General features: G+C 46.6%; 1 pseudogene; it reads right to left on the bottom strand.

Moving 5' to 3' along the window:
- Positions 1 to 1,676: 1,676 nt before the first annotated feature.
- Positions 1,677 to 14,230, bottom strand: LOC144275009 (olfactory receptor 6F1-like; annotated as a pseudogene).
- Between the last annotated feature and the right edge of the window lie 6,774 nt (positions 14,231 to 21,004).

The following is a 21,004-nucleotide window of genomic DNA, read 5'->3' as shown; positions in this document are numbered from 1 at the left end:
CTTCCGTCCTAAGTGCAGGACCCTGCACTTATCCTTATTGAACCTCATCAGATTTCTTTTGGCCCAATCCTCCAATTTGTCTAGGTCCTTCTGTATCCTATCCCTCCCCTCCAGCGTATCTACCACTCCTCCCAGTTTAGTATCGTCCGCAAATTTGCTGAGAGTGCAAGCCACACCATCCTCCAGATCATTTATGAAGATATTGAACAAAACCGGCCCCAGGACCGACCCCTGGGGCACTCCACTTGACACCGGCTGCCAACTAGACATGGAGCCATTGATCACTACCCGTTGAGCCCGACAATCTAGCCAGCTTTCTACCCACCTTATAGTGCATTCATCCAGCCCATACTTCCTTAACTTGCTGACAAGAATACTGTGGGAGACCGTGTCAAAAGCTTTGCTAAAGTCAAGAAACAATACATCCACTGCTTTCCCTTCATCCACAGAACCAGTAATCTCATGATAAAAGGCGATTAGATTAGTCAGGCATGACCTTCCCTTGGTGAATCCATGCTGGCTGTTCCTGATCACTTTCTTCTCATGCAAGTACTTCAAGATTGATTCTTTGAGGACCTGCTCCATGATTTTTCCAGGGACTGAGGTGAGGCTGACTGGCCTGTAGTTCCCAGGATCCTCCTTCTTCCCTTTTTTAAAGATTGGCACTACATTAGCCTTTTTCCAGTCATCCGGGACTTCCCCGGTTCGCCACGAGTTTTCAAAGATAATGGCCAATGGCTCTGCAATCACAGCCGCCAATTCCTTCAGCACTCTCGGATGCAACTCGTCCGGCCCCATGCACTTGTGCACGTCCAGCTTTTCTAAATAGTCCCTAACCACCTCTATCTCCACAGAGGGCTGGCCATCTCTTCCCCATTTTGTGATGACCAGTGCAGCAGTCTGGGAACTGACCTTGTTAGTGAAAACAGAGGCAAAAAAAGCATTGAGTACATTAGCTTTTTCCACATCCTCTGTCACTAGGTTGCCTCCCTCATTCAGTAAGGGGCCCACACTTTCCTTGGGGCGGGGACTGCAGACCTGGAGGGGTGGGGGGGGCGCACTTACCGCAGGGAACACAGTAGTGGCCTATGGGGCATTATGGGGGCTATATGGGTCTTTCACTGTGGGGTATGTAGAAGGGGCTATGGAGGTTTCAGGGGGTACAGGCTGGGGGGTCACTCACAGTGGGGTGTGTAGCTGGGGTTCTGCGGGCTATGTGGTACAGGGAGCTATGCGGGATCTAGGGCACCTAAAGGTCTGGTCTCAACATGGGGCATGTAAAAGGGGTGCAGCATGGTTGGAAGCACACAGCTGGGGTACAGGAGGGTCTCACCATGGGGCATGTAGCAGAGGCACAGGGGGATCTGTGGGTCTCACTGTGGGGCGTGTAGCGAGGGTGTAGCATGGTCAGCAGCACGTAGTGGGTGGCCCCGTCCCCGTACAGCTCCTGTGCCTGCCGGGAGAGACAGGGTCACCCCGAGATCCCTGTCCCCCAAGATCCCCTGCCCCCACCGACCAGCACATCCCTGTACAGCTCATGCACCTGCTGGGAGAGATGGGGTCACCCCGAGATCCCCTCAGCCCGGTCCCCTCCTCTCTCCCCCCCGGGACTCCCGCCCCCAGCACCTGTCTCTTCTCCTGGAGCTGGGCCTGGATGCAGGGCCCCGCAGCCGGGCCTAGAAGGCATCGACAGCCGCCTCGGCGTCCACGGGGAATTTGAACACGGCCTCCACGGGCCCCAGCTCCTCATTCCTGCAGAGCAGTTGGCAGCCCACGTCCGCCACAAAGCCTCGGATCAACACCGACACCGAGCTGTGGTGCAGGGGCACTGCGGGGAGGGGGACATCAGCCACAGGCCCCCCACGGGCACCGGGGAGAGGAGCCACGTTAGCCATGGGGCCACCCTCCCCCTCAATGCACCATCCCCCGCAGCCCTGACTCACCCGGCTCCTTGGAGCTGGTCAGGAGGCCGCAACTCATCATCTCGGCTCCAGGGTCGGGGATCTGTGTGAGGGGAAGGTCGGGGGGTGAGATACAGGGTTCCCATGGAAACTGATGGGCACAGGGTGCCCTGACACCCTCCCCACACACACACACACTCGGCGATGGCTCTGAGACCCCAGCCCCACCCCTCTGCTCAGCCAGGTCCTGTGGCAGGGAGTCCCACAGGCCCAAGCTCCTGAGATCAGAGTCACGGCTCTGCTCCAACTCTGCCAGCCCCCCGCAGGGAGGGGCAGACAGGGACTGGGGTACAGCTGGCAGTTGGGGGATGGAGAGAGAAACATAGGGGGATGTATGGGGATGGATGGACAGATGGAAGGAAGGAGAGGTGCAGGGGTCAGACAGACAGACGGAATGAAGGGGGATGGGGGACTCGTGCATTAGAATGAGGGGGCTGGGAGCCAGGACTGCTGGGTTTTATCCCCAGCCCCTGGGAGGGGGGCCCTGGAACAGCGACAGGGGTTGCAGGGGACTCGGCTCGGTCACTGGGGGGTTGTTAACCCGGCTAGGCCCTTCTCCCCACTGTCGCCCTGCAGAGAAGCAGAGGTTTGTGGAGCACGCTCCAGCTCCTGGCCGTTCTTGGCAGGGACATGGCCCTGCTATTTACTCAGCTTTCACCCCAGGCTGGAGCAGTCGCCATAGACCCCCCGCCCCAACGGGGGTGAAATCCAGCCCTTGGCCGTGCCCAGGGGTTCCCGGCGTTCTTGTTCCATGCCCCCGAGCCGTTTGGCCTGGGCCTTGGATTTGCTGCCTTACGACGGGGTAAGAGGGCGGCAGCCGGTTGATTTCTCCCGCAGCAGAAATCTGGCTCTGAGGCGTGCAGGGAGTCTCTGCGGAGGAGCGGGGAGCTGAGGGTGGGATGGGGGCGAGGAACGCCAGAGCTGCCGTGAGCGAGAGGGGCTCCCAACCCCACTCTCCGAGCCTCGTTTCTGCTCGCCACCACTCCAGCCCCCTGGAGAATTCCCAGCTGGAAGGTGGGACGGGGAGACTGGGATCACCTGGCGGGGGGGCGGGAGGGGGGAACATAGGCAGATTTCTAGACAAACCTCCTGCCCGGCTTCACACATGGCCCAGGATGGAGAATCCACCGGAGCCCCGGGGAGTTGGGCCAGCAGCTAATTCCCCCCCCCATCCCCGCCAGACAGGTGAGCCTCCCTCCTCGCCTGAATTCATCTGCCTGCAACTCCCAGCCACAGGACAGGCCACGTTCCCCCCGCAGGTATTTACCGCCTCTCTGGGCTGCGCTCCCTAGGCTGGGAAAGGGCTGAGGGCAGGGCAGGGCTCCAGCGGGGCGCGGGGGCGGGTCGGTTGGTCCCGGCACTGAACTCTGATGCCTAATTCCCCGCCCGGAGGAAGGGAGTCGGCGTGAAACTTCGGCCGATTCACAGGCGGCGGCTCCTGCTGCAGCAGCTGCTTCTTGGGGTGCGAGGGAGCCGCAGGGCGGGGTGGGCGGGGGTGGGGAGCTCCGACCCCTCATGGGACCCAGCGGACCCCAGGAGCCTGTGGGGAGCAGGTCAGGGCCGGTGCCCCCCCGGTGCAAAAGGGGAGGGCTGAGATTTGTGCCGTCACACCGGCCGGGCGCCACGGGGATGGCCCCTGGGAAACCCACGCAGGGAGAAGCGCGGAAAGGGGGGTGGATCGGGGGGGGGGGGGGCGGAGCAGAAACGTTTCGGGGTCACCTCCCTCCAAACACCCCCAAACCCGCCCCGGCACGCAGGGCCCCGCAGCCAGGGCGGGGAGACTCTGCAGGGGCGAAGCCCTGAGTCGGGGGATGGGCCCAGACCAGTGGGTGGGGGGCCCTGGACACGGAGGGGAAGGGGGGACCAGGCCCCCCAGGGGAGGGGGCTCGACTGGGGCCCGATCCGCACCCCCGGTACCTTCTCGCTCGGTTCTGAGCAGCGAAGCCCTGAGCCAGGCTGGGAGGGAGAGTGTCCCCGCGAGCCCCGCCCCCGCCAGGGAGCGTCTGCAAACGCCTCACCCCCCCCCAGCCAGGGAGCGTCTGCAAACGCCTCACCCCCACCCAACCCAGCCAGGGAGCGTCTGCAAACGCCTCACCCCCCCACCCAACCCAGCCAGGGAGCGTCTGCAAACGCCTCACCCCCCACACCCAACCCAGCCAGGGAGCGTCTGCAAACGCCTCACCCACCCCACCCAACCCAGCCAGGGAGCGTCTGCAAACGCCTCACCCCCCCCCCACCCAACCCAGTCAGGGAGCGTCTGCAAACACCTCATCCCCCACCCAACCCAGTCAGGGAGCGTCTGCAAACGCCTCACCCCCACCCAACCCAGCCAGGGAGCGTCTGCAAACGCCTCACCCCCACCCAACCCAGCCAGGGAGCGTCTGCAAACGCCTCACCCCCCAGCCAACCCAGCCAGGGAGCGTCTGCAAACACCTCACCCCCCCCACCCAACCCAGCCAGGGAGCGTCTGCAAACGCCTCACCCCCACCCAACCCAGCCAGGGAGCGTCTGCAAACGCCTCACCCCCCCAGCCAGGGAGCATCTGGCAGCTCCCCGTCCCCAGCTTCTATAACCCAGGGACCTTCTGCACAGTTCGCCACCCGCCCACCCGGGAGCCAGGGACTGTCTGCAAACTCTTCGCTCCACACATCCTGCCATGTCCCCCCATTGAACTGGGGCTGGGGAGGGGGTTCTCCAAACTGCCCCTTGCTCCTTCCTGTCCCTTTATGGTGCAAAAAGCGGGGAGGATTGTGGATGCAAATGTTTCAACTCCAAGATACCCCTTTCCCATCAGGGTATTCACCCCACACTCTCCATCCAGGGGCAGTGGTGAAAGAGGGGCGAGAACCCGTCAGTTGACTGTCACACCTGCCTCTCAATAGCGAGAAGGCATCTGAGAGACATGAGGAAGCTCGGCCAGATGTGGGGAAGGGAGGGCGGAGTTTTTCCACCCACCGCGTTTCCTCTGGGGTCTCTGCAGAACCTGTTTTTAATGTCCCGCTGGATGGTGCTGGATCTGTCCCCCCGGCCCTGAGTCCTCTGTGGGTGGGAGCCCAGAGCTGGGGCAGAGAGAGCCCCCCCCTCCACACACAGCCCCACCCCCACGGACCTCTGGCCAGGGGGGACTCATTGTAATGGGGAGGTGGGAGGTCAGTCTCCATGGCCCCTCCAGACCTCTCTCTCGCTGCTGAGGCTGTCAGTGAGGTAGTGACCAGAGGGATGGGGGCATCTTCTCCCCTACAGCCAGAGCTGGGACCCACCAAATGGACCCCACAAGCAGGCATCAGCTGGGGTCGCTCTTCCACCCCCACGGAAGTGGCTCTGGACCGTAGCTGCTGCTGGGGCAGGTTCATAGGAGGCACCTGTGAACGGGGCAGCCTGACCCACCCAGGGGATGGGGATCCCCCCTTCCTTGCAATTTCAAACATCACAGTGTGAGAGGAGGGGGATCCCCACCCCCCACTCCCTGATACCCCCTCACCCTCGCTGTGAGCCTCTCAGCAAGGACTGCGGGGGACCCCAGCCTGGAGAGAATCTGGAGAGAGAAGAGAAGAGAAGAGAAGAGAAGAGAAGAGAAGAGAAGAGAGCTCCAGGGAGGGGATGGGGGTGCAGAAGGATGGAGGGATGCTGGGCGGGGGTATCTCCAGATAGACAGACAAAGGGATGCGGGCCGAGGGAGGTCATTTACCCAGCACAAGCAGAAGGAGAGTTCGTGCCATCCTGACCTGGTTGCTCTGGGGTGGGAGCTGGGTTCTCAACTCAGCCACCGGACCCGTCTGGGTGCAGGGAGGGGGACGGGCCCTTCCCCTCTGATGGAGGCAGAGGAAGTCACAGCCTTAGGCGCAGTCACCGCTCAGCTCAGAGGGCCATTGCACTGTAACTGCAGTCCTCTTACTTTAAAGTGTAATGTGTATCCCTCTTTTGTATTTATATAGGACTCATGTTGAAGGAGTTTTTTGTCCACCCACTCTGTTCCTGTGAGACACTAGGGCAAATTCTCCAAAGTCAAGTGAGTTACACCAGATGTGAATTTGGTCCAATGTCCCTTTGTAACATCAGTACCCAAGCTTGTATCCCAACTTGATAATCACTCCATAGGAAGGATAAATAAGTCTTTAATTTAAATACTCAGATCCTCAAACCATGAGCCTGGGATTTATATTGCATATTAGACAAAAAGCGCACAATAAAAATCATATTGTATGAGGTGATCAGGTCCCTCATTCACATTAATTGCTGTGTTTCTGTGTCTTGCTATCACTGTACACTGAGTTGAGTATGTTGTGAAATCAGTAACTTGAATTATTCTTTTATCTTGTGAACCATCAAATGATATTTCCCGAATTGTTTCAGGTGCTCCGATGGTCCAGTGAAGCACAATCTAGAAATTCCATTTGAAACATCCATGTTTGCCAAGAGAAACCAAAGCTATCAGTAAAATTCTATTCAAGTATCAGGGGAAATGAAGGTGTATTAACTGTATGGAGATCACAGTTAACAAAAATTCTCTCTCTCTGTGTCCCCAGACACAACTATCTATCTAATCTAATTTATCGTACTATCTAGGTATTCCAACAATAAATATATTCAGACTAATCAAGTGCATAGTGTCTCACAAAAGTAGAATTCACAGAATAAACTAAATTGGTTGAGAACGATTTGGGGACATAATCTTCCTTGTACATATCACTTTCATAACCTTTAACATTTTGAAACAGCCTCCACCAGGCCCAAAGTGATATTTATCCACAAAAGCACCACATTTCGGAGGCATTTCATGATTCTAACACCTGTGAGTGCATGGAAACGTTAGAATTTACACTCACGAAACTCAATGGGCTCAAGATTCAATGGAAACATGGACACTGCTTATGTGAATCAGTGAGTGACCACTTACAATGATCTTTATGTGAATATTAGGTAAATCAGATGGCACAAAATCTTAACCAGTTCCATGTTATTTTATGAAGCGATATTAATTATACATAGCACATCCGTATGTTTTAAGTCCATTTGGTAGACTGGATGCTAATCTACTGTAAATTGGCAGTTGAAGGTCTGGCCCAAGACAGCAGGCAAGCCTCAAAGGGTTTGAATGTTGGGTTAAGATAAAATTCTGGACAATGTAGGGTGAAATCCTGGCCGCACTGAAATTAAGTTCTGTCGTTGACGTCAGTGGGGCTAGGATCTTCTTATGATTTTTAATGTCTGTCTCACAATATTTGTTGTTTTTCTTCAAATCTCAACTGCTTGAATCAACAGATCAGCTTTCATATTTTCTTTTACATAATCATTATCCCTCTCTCTGTGGTAGTTCTTTTCATCCATAGATCACAAAGCACTATATAAAGGAGGTGAGAATCATTATCCCCATTTTACAGATGTGGAAACTGAGGCACAGAGAGAAGCCATTTGTTAGGGGGCTTATTCCTTCACCCACTTACTTCCCTGGTCCTTCTCGCATGAACAGAGAGCAACAATACCCGAAGTCCAAAGGTGCAAACAATTCGATGTTTATTGGGGTGAACTTCCAGCAAGCATGATTCCAGTTTCCTTCCTTAGTGTCCCTCTTCCCAGCTCTGATACCACAGAGCCTTACACCTGTCTCCCTCTTCCCATTCCTGCCGTTAGCCAAACATGATTCCAATTTCCCCATCCACAGTTCCCATTTCCCCCTGCCCACACACCCACCCACCCACTCACTTCCTGATTGACTGCAGACTATACAGCCCCCTAACACCATTACTTGCCCAAAGTCATCCACCAAGCCAATGGCAGAGCCAGGAATAGAACTAAGAAAAGGAGGACTTGTGGCACCTTAGAGACTAACCAATTTATTTGAGCATAAGCTTTCGTGAGCTACAGCTCACTTCATTCTCCTAGTTACAGTCCAGTCCTCTTGCCACCAGGGCACACTCATGGTTACAGAGAAAAGCATAAAAACATGAAGTGCACCCTACAGACTCAAAAACCAGACAGCAAATCAAAAGAACCCAACATTTATTATTTAAAGCCAATCTCATGATTTCTAACAACGTCTCCTCTCCTTGCTGAGATGCTCGCAGCGAGGGTGAGGGGGTATCAGGGAGTGGGGGGTGGGGATCCCCCTCCACTCACACTGCGATTTTAAAGGTGAATCAGGACTAAGATTCTGGATTCAGTTTTGACATCATCAAAATTTTATAAGCTATTCTCACATATTTTCAGTCCAAACCGGCAGAATCCGTGTGAAATCAATCTTTCCAAAATTTTGGAATGCCCGTGTACTAAAAACAAAGGAAAAAAGAAGCCTACAAAAATACCCATCTGGGTTTTTACCCAGTCTGGAACTGGAAACGGAACTTTATTCTGAATCCCCTTCAAAATCCACTGGGGTCTTGATTTGAGGTTCCTGTGGGTTTATCTTACCTCGGTTTGGAAGGGTTAAATTTTTATCAGTAAATGTCAGGAAATGTCAGTTTCGCCACACAGAACGTCAACCGCCCCCCCCCCAACAAAAAGGTCCAAAAAACCAGTTGTCATTCAATAATTATTCTGTGACCCACCTTGTTGTCTGACATGCCACAGTAATTTCCCACAAGTGTGAAAATACAAATAGATAATTTTTTTTAAAAAAAAATGCTCACAAATAAACCTTGATATTCTCTGTCAAAATTATAAAAAATAAAAATTGAATTCTGCCAAGCCTGTCGATATCTCTATCCTCTCCACAGGCCAGGCCTTAATAGAAATAAATAATTGGCACATGTGCACTTTGTTTCATTTTAAATTAAAAAGAAAGTAAGAGGATAACAATGCATAAGGGCTGGATTTTGAAAGGTATTTAGGTGCTTAGTGGGGTTTTAAAAAGTATCTAGGCCCTTAAAACTCATAGAAAATCCCATTAGGCACCTAAATACATTTAACAATCTGGCTGTAAATGTTCAAGGATGTGAGACACTAAGGACCAGATTGTTAAAGGTATTTAGTCACCTAACTCACACTGATTTCCATTGGAGTTGGGCAGCTAATTATCTTTAGACTTCTGGCCCTCAGGGATTGTTGTTGTTTTTTCAGTACCCTATCAACTTTGGTATATCTTCCATGTGCAGACTCATTTTTCTTTCACCACATTTTCTGTGACAGCCAATGACCTCCAGCACATTTTGAAAAACATCGCTTCCCTGAATACATGTCTCAGGGCTTCTTTTACCTCTGGGTTCCTCAGTGTGTAGATGAAAGGGTTCAACAGGGATGTGACAATAGTATTCAAGATGGTGACTATTTTGGTCAATTCCAATGAGTTCTGCATGGAAGGGCTGACATGTAGGAAAATGGTCGAACCGTACCAGATAATCACAACTGTGAGATGGGAAGAGCAAGTTAAAAAGGCCCTTCTCCATTCCTTATCTGATGGGATTGTCAGTACAGTGGAGATGATGTAAATGTAGGAGAGCAGGGTTATGACACAGGAGCCCAGGATGAAGATGAAGGAGATGATAAAGGCCACCGGATCAATAAGGTAGGTATCTGTGCAGGAAAGAACTATCCACGGTGCTAGGTCCCCAAAAAAGTGATGGATGACACTAAGGCACAGAAGGACAACCTGGTGATCAGAAATGGTGGGACAGAAATAGCCAGGAAACCACACAACCAAGAGCCAACAGCCAGCTGAGCAGTCAAGGTGCTGTTCAGGATGGAGCTGTAGAGCAAAGGATAGCATATAGCCAAATAGCAGCCGTAGGCCATGACAGCCAAGAGAAAATCTCTGTGCATTCTAGGGAGAAAACAAAATACATCCGTAGGACACAGCTGACAAAGAAGATGGATTTGCTTTGGGACACAAGGTTGGCAAGCGTCTTTGGGATACAAGCTGTGGTCTGCCATACCTGCGGGAAGGAGAAATTGCAGAGAAGGAAGTACATTGGGGTGCGAAGGTGACGGCTGGTTGCCACTAGGACTATGATCGCCACATTTCCTGTGACAAGGAAGAGCACAAAGAGCGAGATCTGCAAATATTGGGTCCCAGGGAATCCCAGGAGAATAAATTCCTTCACACTGGTGTGATAGCCCTTTTCCAGTGCGGTCAGCTGTTTTACCTGCCAAAACAAATGAAGACATGAAATTAAACTGATTACACACAACTGTGGCTTTGTGGGTTACAGATGATTTTGATGCACAGAAAGAGCAGATAAACCATTATTTCCTGCCTCTTTTAATTAAGGCTGAAAATATCCTATTGCTATTACATTTCTGGAGCCTTCCTGCTCACAGGGTGAATTTAAGCTTGTCCGAAATTTTCCTGTGGAAACTTTTTTTCCAGTGGAAAGTGGCTTTTGGACCAAAAAGAAACTTTCAGGATAGAAATTCCATTTTCAGGTGTTCCTTGAAAAACACAATTTTTAGTTTTTGTCAATGAAACATGTTTTTTCCACGGTCAGCATCCAAAGCCCAAGATTGATTTTATTTTAATAGATATTTTTGTTGTTTTAAATTGAAAATTTTCAAATCAAAAGTTGTTTTCTGGGTGTGTGTGGGGGGCAAGGGTTGTCCTTTTGACAAAACCCTGAAAAATGTCAACAGAAAAAACAACATTTTTCCTGTAAATTATTCAGGAGCCAAATCATTTTCAAATGAGACCTATGGGTGTTAGGCATTCAGCACAATCTGTGATTCTTTTAGAAGTGAACAAAACCCCATCGTCTCTTTTGAAAATCCCTGCTAAATAGGGTGAGCTTTTCACAAGTTCTCAGTATAGGCCTATTTCTGCTCCCGAGGAAGGAAGTCAATAGGATTTTTGTCATTGAGTCAGTGGGAGCAGACTTAGGTCAATACTGAACACATGAGATTTGTACCTGTCAATTTCCTTCCTACAATGCAAGAGGACATTTAATTCTTTTTGTGCAGAAAGTCTCAGGTTCTAAGCCTGCTGAAGTCCCAAGTTGGAGTGGGGATGTTATACAAAGTTGCAGTTCAGAGGACAGCTACTCAATTTTGGAGCATAAATAACCATTTACATCTATAAACCAGCATTCATTTTGAGTAGTTGAAAATGAGTCAGTTGCAACCTCCTTTGACCAATTGAGACTGAGGTGTGCAAGGCCATGCAATGCGCCAATTACAGCAAAGCTCAGGGACAGAGAGGACCAAAGAACAAAGGAAGCAATTGTCCTAAAAATAAATAAATAAATAAAAAAATGCATCCCTTTTTTATCAGAATTTTAAATTCTGATGAAGAATTTCATCAAAACTGTGAATTTCAAACATTTTTGACCAGCTGTGCCAGGAGTCTGCAATTCTTCTCCCCGTTTAGTCAGTCGAACATACTTCTCAACCAGAACCGTTAATAGAACCCAGGAGCCCTGATTCTCAGCCCCCGCTCTGCTCAAACCACGATCCTAACCCCCCTCAAAGAATGGGAATAGAACCCAAGTGTACTGATTCCTGGTCCTTTGATACAACAGCTATTCTACGCATCCCTAAAAGAGCTCGGCACAGAACCCGGGTACCCTCACTCCCACACAACAGACCGCAAGCCCCACAAATACAGCAAAACTGTAATATGCCGAGTTTCTAAAACACCTTCTGAAAAAAATATCAGGTTCCCAGTGCTGGCCAAAAGTTTCCTTCACAGATGGATTAATGCTGAGGTCTCAAATTTGAGGCATTCAGAATTAGAAGCCGCTTTTGAAAAAGTTGTCCCTAACTTGAAATCTATCAATGACTTTTACAGTGAATGTTCTGAATTTTTGTTTGATTGCTTGTTTTGGGTGTTCTGATTTTTCATTTTTCATAACCTAAATTTAGTCCCCCTCCCTATTTGGATTTGAATTTGCAAAGGATCCGAAGGGAGTTATGAAATGTAATGGAGTTGGGCGCCTAACTCCCTCAGACACCTTTGAAAATCCCAGCCTTAAATATTTTGTATCAAAGTCTAATCAACACGGGCAATCAACTATTATATTTTCTCCCTCTTCAATATAAACCATTTATTTTGTTATGAATAACATCCTATGAATAACATCTAATGCCCTGATTCTGCAAACAGTTAATACATAAATAAACTTGTATATATAGACATATATAAAACAAAAATGCCTAAATTTACTCACATGAATGATTCCTTTGAAGTCAAGGGTTCCACTCACATGAGTAAAGTGAGGAAAATAAGTAGAATTTCTGAACATTTTTAAACAATGGAACTTACTGCAACTCATCATTCAGCAAATCTTCTCACTGGGCAAACCTTCAGCTGGTGTGAATTATCAGTAGACAAGGCTGATGAGAGAGGGAAGGTGGAACAATTGTACTGAGGTCCTGAGCTCAGTGCCCCCGGAAAACTATCTATTTAGGGTGAAATGGGAGGGGGAAAATATAATTTACCGGGTCTCCAAATTTCTCTCAGCAGACCTCTCAATGGAGCTACGATTATTTAGACCAACTGAGGATCTGGCTCTTTGTATTCAGTCTCCACTGATGGAAAGAGCTGAACCTAGCAAAATTTCCAGAACAGTTAAAACACCTGATTGACAAAATCTACTTGCCTGCCCTTTACCATGATGAAAATGATGAAAACAGCCGTGATATTCTATTTTCTCCATAAAAAGAAGGACTCATCTCAGTTGAATGGTAGAGTTAATCTTTTCAAGACTTTCCTCCTACTTTCAAGACTTTCCTTGTACCAACGAGACCTTATTGGCTTGCAGGGAACTGTATGCCTTTCACAGTAAATTATGTTAAAAATATGGAATTCCTTTAAAAAAATACCTCGTTTGTAAGGCAGTGAATTGTAAGCACTCAGAACCAAGTTGGACAGTAAGAAGACGATTGATTAGATAGATAGGATAGGATTAAAGTTCAAAATGATCTGGACAAACTGGAGAAATGGTCTGAAGTAAATAGGATGAAATTCTGTGAAGACAAATGCAAAGTACTCCACTTAGGGAGGAACAATCAGTTGCACATATACACAATGGGAAATGACTGCCCAGGGAGGAGTACTGTGGAAAGGGATCTTGGGGCCATAGTGGGTCACAAGCTAAACATGAGTCAATAGTGTAACACTGTTTCAAAACAAAAGCAAACATCATTCTGGGATGTATTAACAGGAGTGTTGTAAGGAAGACACAAGAAGTAATTCTTCTGCTCTATTCTGCGCTGATTAGGCCTCAACTGGCGTATTGTGTCCAGTTCTGGGCACCACATTTCAGGAAAGATGTGGACAAATTGGAGAAAGTCCAGAGAAGAACAACAAAAATGATTAAAGGTCTAGAAAACTTGACCTATGAGGGAAGATTGGGGGGGAGGCGGGGAGGGAAAGGACTTGTTTAGTCTGGAGACGAGAAGACTGAGGGGGGGAGATGATAACAGTTTTCAAGTACATGAAAGGTTGTTACAGGGACGAGGGAGGTAAATTGTTCTCATTAACCTGTGAAGATAGAACAAGAAGTAACGGGCTTAAATTGCAACAAGGGCAGTTTAGGTTGGATATGAAGAAAAACTTCTGAATTGTCAGGGTAGTAAAGCACTGGAATAAATTGTCTAGGGAAGTTGTGGAATCCCTATCTTTGGAGATTTTTAAGAGCAGGTTAGACAAACACTGTCAGGGATGGTCTAGATAATACCCTTTTAACAAAGTTAAAATAATTTTCTAACCTCAGATCAAGTTCGGTGGTTGCTTCAGATATTGATGGAAAATACAAGGTCTTTGGGAGAGGAAGAGTTATTTTGTAGATTTGCAAACTCCCTTATGATTAGTTCTCCACAGAATGTTTACATCCTTTCTGAGGTCATATGAAAAAGTCACACATGAGGTACTTTCTGAGGAACAGTTTATGATCCTATGGGTGGCTGAACTTTCTGTTCAGCTCACAGTTGCTATCATGCATTACATTTGTTCTTGTTCACATTTGCTTGTACTAACAGAAGAAACTTCCAGTATGGGCAGGCTGTTCCCATAACTGCTTCTGCATGTGGCCTCTTACAGCTCTTTCTGAAGGACGAGCATTTGGTGACGATTACCATACACTCGAGACTGAGACAGTCAGGTTTATTCATTCAAACCTTTCTTTGAACCAAAAGCAAGGCCCTGCACATTACAATTACCATAAAAGCAATGAATGACAGATATACAGAAAAAGATATTGCCCAATTACCTTCTCTTGGGGGCGTAGTCACTGTCGATTTTTCCTACGAGGGTCTGACTATTCCCTTACACTCTAGCATATTTATACTTTACACGTTATCTGACCATCCAATCAACATTAAGCATTGTGTCTTACCTTACCCATAGTATATACATGTGCAGGCTTCAGTTTACAAAACTTTTTCTGTCCAGGCTACTTTCATGTCATCATGTCCCTTTTCCAATTGGTTTATTTACTTGGATCATACCACTCAAATATAGGGACTTTTCTGTTTTTCACAATACAGGGACTTTTTGGCAATACCTTTTATGTATTTTACTGATTAACTCCCTTTTATCTATGTCCTTCAAAACAGTACAAAACACCTTTGTCTTATCCAGCTGCTGTAAGCATTGTTTAAAGAAGTCTCTCCACACGGACGAATTTCGCAAGCAACACTCATGTCAAGCAAAGACTTGGCTGAAGCCAGTGAGCTTAGCATAAGTATTACCCTGGCCTGTCCACATTTCTTCACCAGACTAGACCCATGTGTAGGACTCTTCCAACACCAGGCACTGGTCACTGTTACAGATGCTTTCCTTAGACTCCAACAACAGGGTGTAAACTGGTGACAAATGCAATGTTGATATTTCTCCACCACAATGTGAGCAAAGACTTAATAATTCATATCATACAAGTCATCAACTCACTATATCAGCTGTAGATTTCTATCAACCTATGTCTTTGGTCCTGTGTCCCATGCTGAGATGAAGAATCGACTTCACCCAGTGCACTACTGAAGACCTCCGTAAGTGATCCTGTGAGGGTTAGGTGTAAGGTAAGTATTTCTCAGCACAGGATGATTTTCACCCTAAGGCGTTCAGAATCTGCCCACTGGCTCTGAACTGGAACAAGTCACATTTTCTGTATTCTAGCCACAAACACACGTGCTCTCATCTTTGCAGCTCCTTTACATTTAGGAGCTCTGACCTATCATTTAGAATGGGGTGTCCATGTTGCCAAGCCTAGGGATGTTATCATGAATCTCTCACGGAGTTGAGGGCCATAAAGTCACAGATCCTGATTCTCTTCTCACATGTATTGCACTATTATGGGGAGTAGCTTCTGCTTTAGGGGCCAGTCCTGCCTCAATTAAGTCCATGCCAAAGTGGACTGGTATTTTCAAATGTGCTTAAAGGAATTTAGGCGCCCAAAATTCATTAATTTAAATGGGAGTTGGAAACCTAACTCCCTTAGTCGCCTTTGAAAATCCCAGCCTAAATCTCTGGAAGGGGAAGGGAGATCAGGTGCATAATTTCAGCAATTATTTTACCCCTGACTTAAATTTTATTCAGTCCTGAGCCCAGCAAATTCCCATTGTATTTACCGGGATGATGCCTGATATTGCTCAGTAATTTTCACACCCATGTGGACGGCAAATGCTCTGAGCAGTTCAGGATTTCGTGAGCACAATGACAACCCGGTGGAACTGGATAGCTAAGCACCAGGGCTGAGCTCCCCAAAGGTATAAAGGTGCTAAAGAGACAAACAGGTGCCTAGCATGATCTTCAAAAGCACCTTGTGTCTAACTTCCATTGAAGTCCCTAGAATTCAAACTATATTACATTCAAGCACACTAGGGAGCCTTAGGGTAAAATTTCCTAAAGCACCTAGATGACTTAGGAGCTTCAATCTCATTGGCTCTTTAGTCAATTAGCTGCACTTGAAAATTTAACTGTCCATCCTATTTTCAAAAATGATTTAGGGCCAGATTAGTTGAGGTATTTAGGCACCAAGTGGGATTTTGAAAAGCACCTTGGTACCTCAAACATTGATTTCAATGGATGTTAGGCAACTAGAAGGTTTGAAAATTCCACTAGGTGCCTAAATACTTTTAAAAATCTGGCCCTAGGGCTTGTCTATGCAGAGAAGACACAGCAACTTAACTTCAATATCTTTATTTAGCCCACTGCAACTTTTGTGCCTTTGTGGACTCTTAGGTTGAAAACTGGTTATATCAGTTCAGTTTGCACCTGAAAATTGATATACATGAGGTTTAAACCAATATAATGTCCACACACAAAGTTGCACTCTTTTAGCTAAATTGGTATAAAATCACACCTTTCATTATGTCAGTACAACTTTTTGTGTAGACTAGAGGCAAATATTTTAAAAGCACCAAAGTGTCTTAGAACCAGATTTTCAAAGGTTATTAGGTGTCTAGTGGGATTTTCAAAGGCCTAGGCACCTAAACCCCATTGAATTCAATTGGAGTTATGTGCTTAACCTGCGTCGGTACTTCTGAAATTCCCACTAGGTACCTATCTGCCTATCTTCAAATGTCTAAATGTCTTTAGCCTCTGGTGCTTTATACTTCTGTATCTTAGACCACCTATTAGGTTGCCTAAATGTGGACGTAGTTGCCTAACTTTGGGCAGCCACTTAGGGCCAGATTTTAAAAAGTATTTAGTCACCTAGTAAGATTATTAAAAGGACATAGGCACCTAACATCCACAGAAATCAATGAGTTGTAGGTTCCGAGGTGCTTCTGGAAATTTCAATAGGCATCTAAATATCTTGAAAAATCTGACCTTTTGTCTTTTACAAATGGAGAAACTGAGGAACAAAGAACTTAAACAATTTCACAGTGGTCCATCAGCAAGTCAATGGAGACACAGAACCAAGGTCTCCTAACTTCCAATGCTCTTCTTTAAACAAGGACACCGTCCTTACTAAGCCAGGGGTTTGGCACGTTCTTGAGAAGACAGTGAAATTCTGTCGAGACCAAATACCAAGAGCACTTCTGAGGAACATAAGTTCGTCTTCTTTCTTGGACCTGTTGAGTTGCCATACATAAACGAAGCAGGTAAGGGAAAAAGACAGCAGGGTGATGACAAAATGGTAATGCAATGAGATTCTAATCAATATAGAAATTTATGCAATAAGTAGGAAGATTTTGTGTATGAAACCTTTAAATGTTTGATTTATAGCTGGAAGAAAAATATGGCTCGCAATGCATTTTTTTCCTCAGAATCCAAGAACTCCTCATTCTAAGGAGAGAATATAATGTGTGAAGGGGGTCTGTTCTGGCTAGATCTGTCAGCAAAAGCTAATAAGTTAGGTCCACTAGAGAGAGAGAGAGGATCCCAGAAATATACTTTAAACCACTTGTATTAAGATCTATTTTTTGTATACTTGGTAATGTGACCTACTGGGCCATATCTGGTTGGAAGGAATAGGTTTCCCAGTGAGTAATTGGTTCATCTGTAACATACTTCCTTCTCTCTCACTTACTTTCTCACTTTCTAAATTTCACTCATCTTTTTCAACTCTTGAATGCAGAAGAGAAAATAACTATATGATAGATCTGTGGCACTCGCTGGTGCTGTAATTTATTGAGTCGCATAGATAAGAATGTAAAAATGGATTGGATATTTCTCTTAGAGGTAGACTTAGGTTTCCATAGCCACAAATGCCACATGGATGCCCACTCCTCATTCATTTTCACGGGCATTTGTTTGTTTAAGAACCAGATTTTTAATGGTTTTTAGGCACCTAATGTGATTTTTAGAAGCATCTCGGCACCTAAAAATCCTTGATTGCAATGGGTATTAGACACCTAGCTGCTTTGAAAAATCCCACTACGCACCTACAAGCCTTCAAGAATTTGCCCCATAATCCCTTAGGCAGCTTTTGAAATCTCAGCTGTAGCCTGGTCTGGTAGATGGGAAATAAGGAGTTGGAGTTTGTCCCAGCTCTGTCACTCATTTACTGTGTGAAAGTCAGATTAACAGTCTGTGCCTCAGTTTCCCCATCTGTAAATAAATGAAATAATACCATTCACCCACGTTGGTAAAATGGTTTGAAATCTACAGGTGAAAAAGCACCATGAATTTCTTCCCAAGTTTACTAGAGTGAATGAATAGAATAACTTTGACTTCCTCTGTCATTGGATCAGGCCCTCTGTAACTATGAAGTTTAGGGTATTAGAAGGCAGGAGATCCTGGTCTCTGTTCCGGGCTTTTCCCCTGACTTCCAATGCATCCCTAAGCAAGATCCTTTACCCCTCTGCCCTACTTTCTCCTCATATGGCAGAGGATTGATAATGATTAATTATTTACTACAGAGGGGCATTGGGCCCATTCCAAACAACACTGAAGTTATGGCTACAAAGGGAGTTCTTTTCAACCTGTTGTAGAATAAAATAGCTTAGGACTGGACATTGATTTGAAGATGTAAAGAGGTTTATAAGTACAAAGTATTATTATCTTCGCCAGACTAGCTCAGATTAGCATAAGGAGGATAATCATTATGGGTGCGATTTTTAAAAGAGTCTGTGGGAATCAGGCATTTACATTCTACTGAATCACAATGAGATTTGAATTTTTAATTGCTTTGAACTCCTTTGAAAATCCCATTGCACAGTGATAATCAACCGTTTATCCTTCAGGGCAAAGTCTTATTTCCGTCTCAGCTGAGCATGGAATGTGCCTCTAAGGTCCGGCACTGCAAAATCAGATACATTTATTATGGTTTATAATTTCTTCTTTTGTAAAATGGGGACAATGACCCTGACTCCGGTTGTAAAATGCGTTGAGATCTACTAATGAAAAGCATTGCACAAAAGCTAGGGATTATACTTAAAGAGCATTGTCAATTAAGCACTGTCTGGTACATAATTCTGTATGAAATTCTTGTTCTGGTCTCACTTGTATGTTAATATCTCATGGATAGGCTTGGCAGCATTTTATTTTTATTTTTTATAATTTTGACGGGTACTGTCACTGTTTATTTTTAAGCATTTTCTCCACTTTTTATTTATTTCAGTGTTCCTAGTTGTACAAAATTATGGGGGTGGGGCGTGGGAGACTGTCAGACAAATGATAGTTAACACTGAGATTCAAAAAGTGAAAGCTCTATAAACCATTAAAACACAAATTGTCAACATCACGTGTTAAACTATAGAAAGTAAATATCCTTAATTCAACAGATCATACCTGTTTTCACTATTCATTCACTAATCCATTTGTAAGCCGAATTCAAAAGTCTAAATCACTGGATTTTGACTCTAATAAGTTCTCCCGCAGTATTTTTCTTACTTTGCCTATTTGTAAATTTTGAATATTATAGATGGAAATACATTTTCATCAGTTTGTGTGTGTGTGTGTGTTGAAATCGACATTTACCAACATTAACCAATAAAAATCTAATCCTTCCAAGCCTAGCCATGACGTCTGTCCCTTGGTTGTTAGAATTTGATCCTGGGCAAAATGTATGTAAGCAGTGTCAGGATGAGCTCCACCCTGACATCTGGTGGTGAGGTGTGGCAAGTTGTGGAAAAGAACTTCAGGGGCCGATCTCATTTGCATAGGCACACCCACCATGCCTAAAATGAGACCATAGCTGCCCAAAGTCACTTTGGCTGCTGTGGGATCCCCAGTGTCTCTGTTATTGAGGCAGGAAGAATAAATTGTTATTACCATGATTATGGGAACTGTGCTTGGAACTGTACGTGGCCTTTTGTTATGATGGAGGGATTCACCATCAACTAAGTAGCACTCGCTAGGCAAGGGTCATGGGTTCCAAAACTGTGTGAATGGAGAGAGGCTGGGGACAAGTATTAGTACTTGGTGGTATGGGCCCTTTGGTGAGGGCCTTACATGCTAATTGCACTTCTTTCTGTCTCTACTGTGGAATATCAGAGCTAATTTTGATTTCATTAGAAGTGTAGTTATAGGCTGCTGAGCTCATTTTGGGCTGATAGTGCACCAGCACTGGGGCTCCCCTACTACAAGCTGAATTCACCTAAGAGCTGAAATCACTGAGTGTTGTGTTAAGTAGTGGGGGAGCCTGAAGATATATTGTGGAGCAGTTTGCGGGACAGCTGGAGTGCCTTGCGGACCGGCTGGTGAAGCAGTTTGATGCGTAGCAGTTTGTGGATGGCAGGAGCTGCTTGTGGGCCGTGGAGCTGAGCGAAGGAGTTCGTGGGGCGGCTGGCAGAGCGGAGCGCAGCTGTGTGAAGGAGTTTGTGGGGCGGCTGGCGGAGCGGAGCGCTGCTATGGAGCTATGGGGCGGTCAGCTTCAGATCATGTAAGGTGCCTCTTACCCCGTCCCATTTCCACCCAGGTTGGGAGGTAAAGCTCCGCAGATAAACTTTCGAACTCTGGGGCTGCCCTGACCAGGGACAGAGACTTTTGGGGCATTGGACTTTTGGGACTTTGGGTGATTTGGGGTTGCTGGACTCAAGAACCAAAGGGAAAAGGGCATGCCCCAATTTGCTTGGGGTGGGTTTTTTTTGCTCATGGGTTGTGTTATGAATCCTGTTGGTGGTGTTTCCCCAACATAATGCCACATTGTTTCTCTCTGTTATTAAAAGGCTTTTGCTACACTCAGACTATGTGCTTGCGAGAGGGGAAGTATTGCCTCTTGGAGGCGCCCAGCGGGGGTGGTATATATTTGTCCCAGGTCACTGGGTTGGGGCTCGAGCCGGTTTGCATTGTGTTATTGGAATGGAACCCCTAGATACTGAACCCGGCCCTTGTTGCTGCCAACTCTGGCGGGCAGAAGGGTTACATGTAAAATCAGTTTTAATGTTCGATACAAATGGGGAGATTGTCAAAGGATTTTCAATGGGAGTTGGGCCATGGAATTGCCCTCTTTGCCTCTGAAAATCTTCACCAAAGACAAAAATCACGGTCCTGGACTCAGAAGAAGACACATAAATAACCCCAGCGTTCCAAAGGTGTGTATTGGGAAGGGTAGCTGAGTTCTGAAATGAGCTGGAGAATGGAAAATGAGGGAGGATCCAGGAGAAAAGATTAGGAGTTCAAGTTTGGCAATGTTGTGCTGGAACTAGAGATTAGGATTCTCTGCCTTGGAATATACCGATGTAAAATGTTCATCGTAGAGCCTTTGAGGAACAAAGACAAGTCCTGCCTG

Source organism: Eretmochelys imbricata, chromosome 14 (assembly GCF_965152235.1).
Source record: "Eretmochelys imbricata isolate rEreImb1 chromosome 14, rEreImb1.hap1, whole genome shotgun sequence".
Taxonomy (NCBI): Eukaryota; Metazoa; Chordata; order Testudines; family Cheloniidae; genus Eretmochelys; species Eretmochelys imbricata.
Note: the sequence above shows the minus strand (reverse complement) of the source record. Positions and strands in the feature narration are given on the sequence as shown.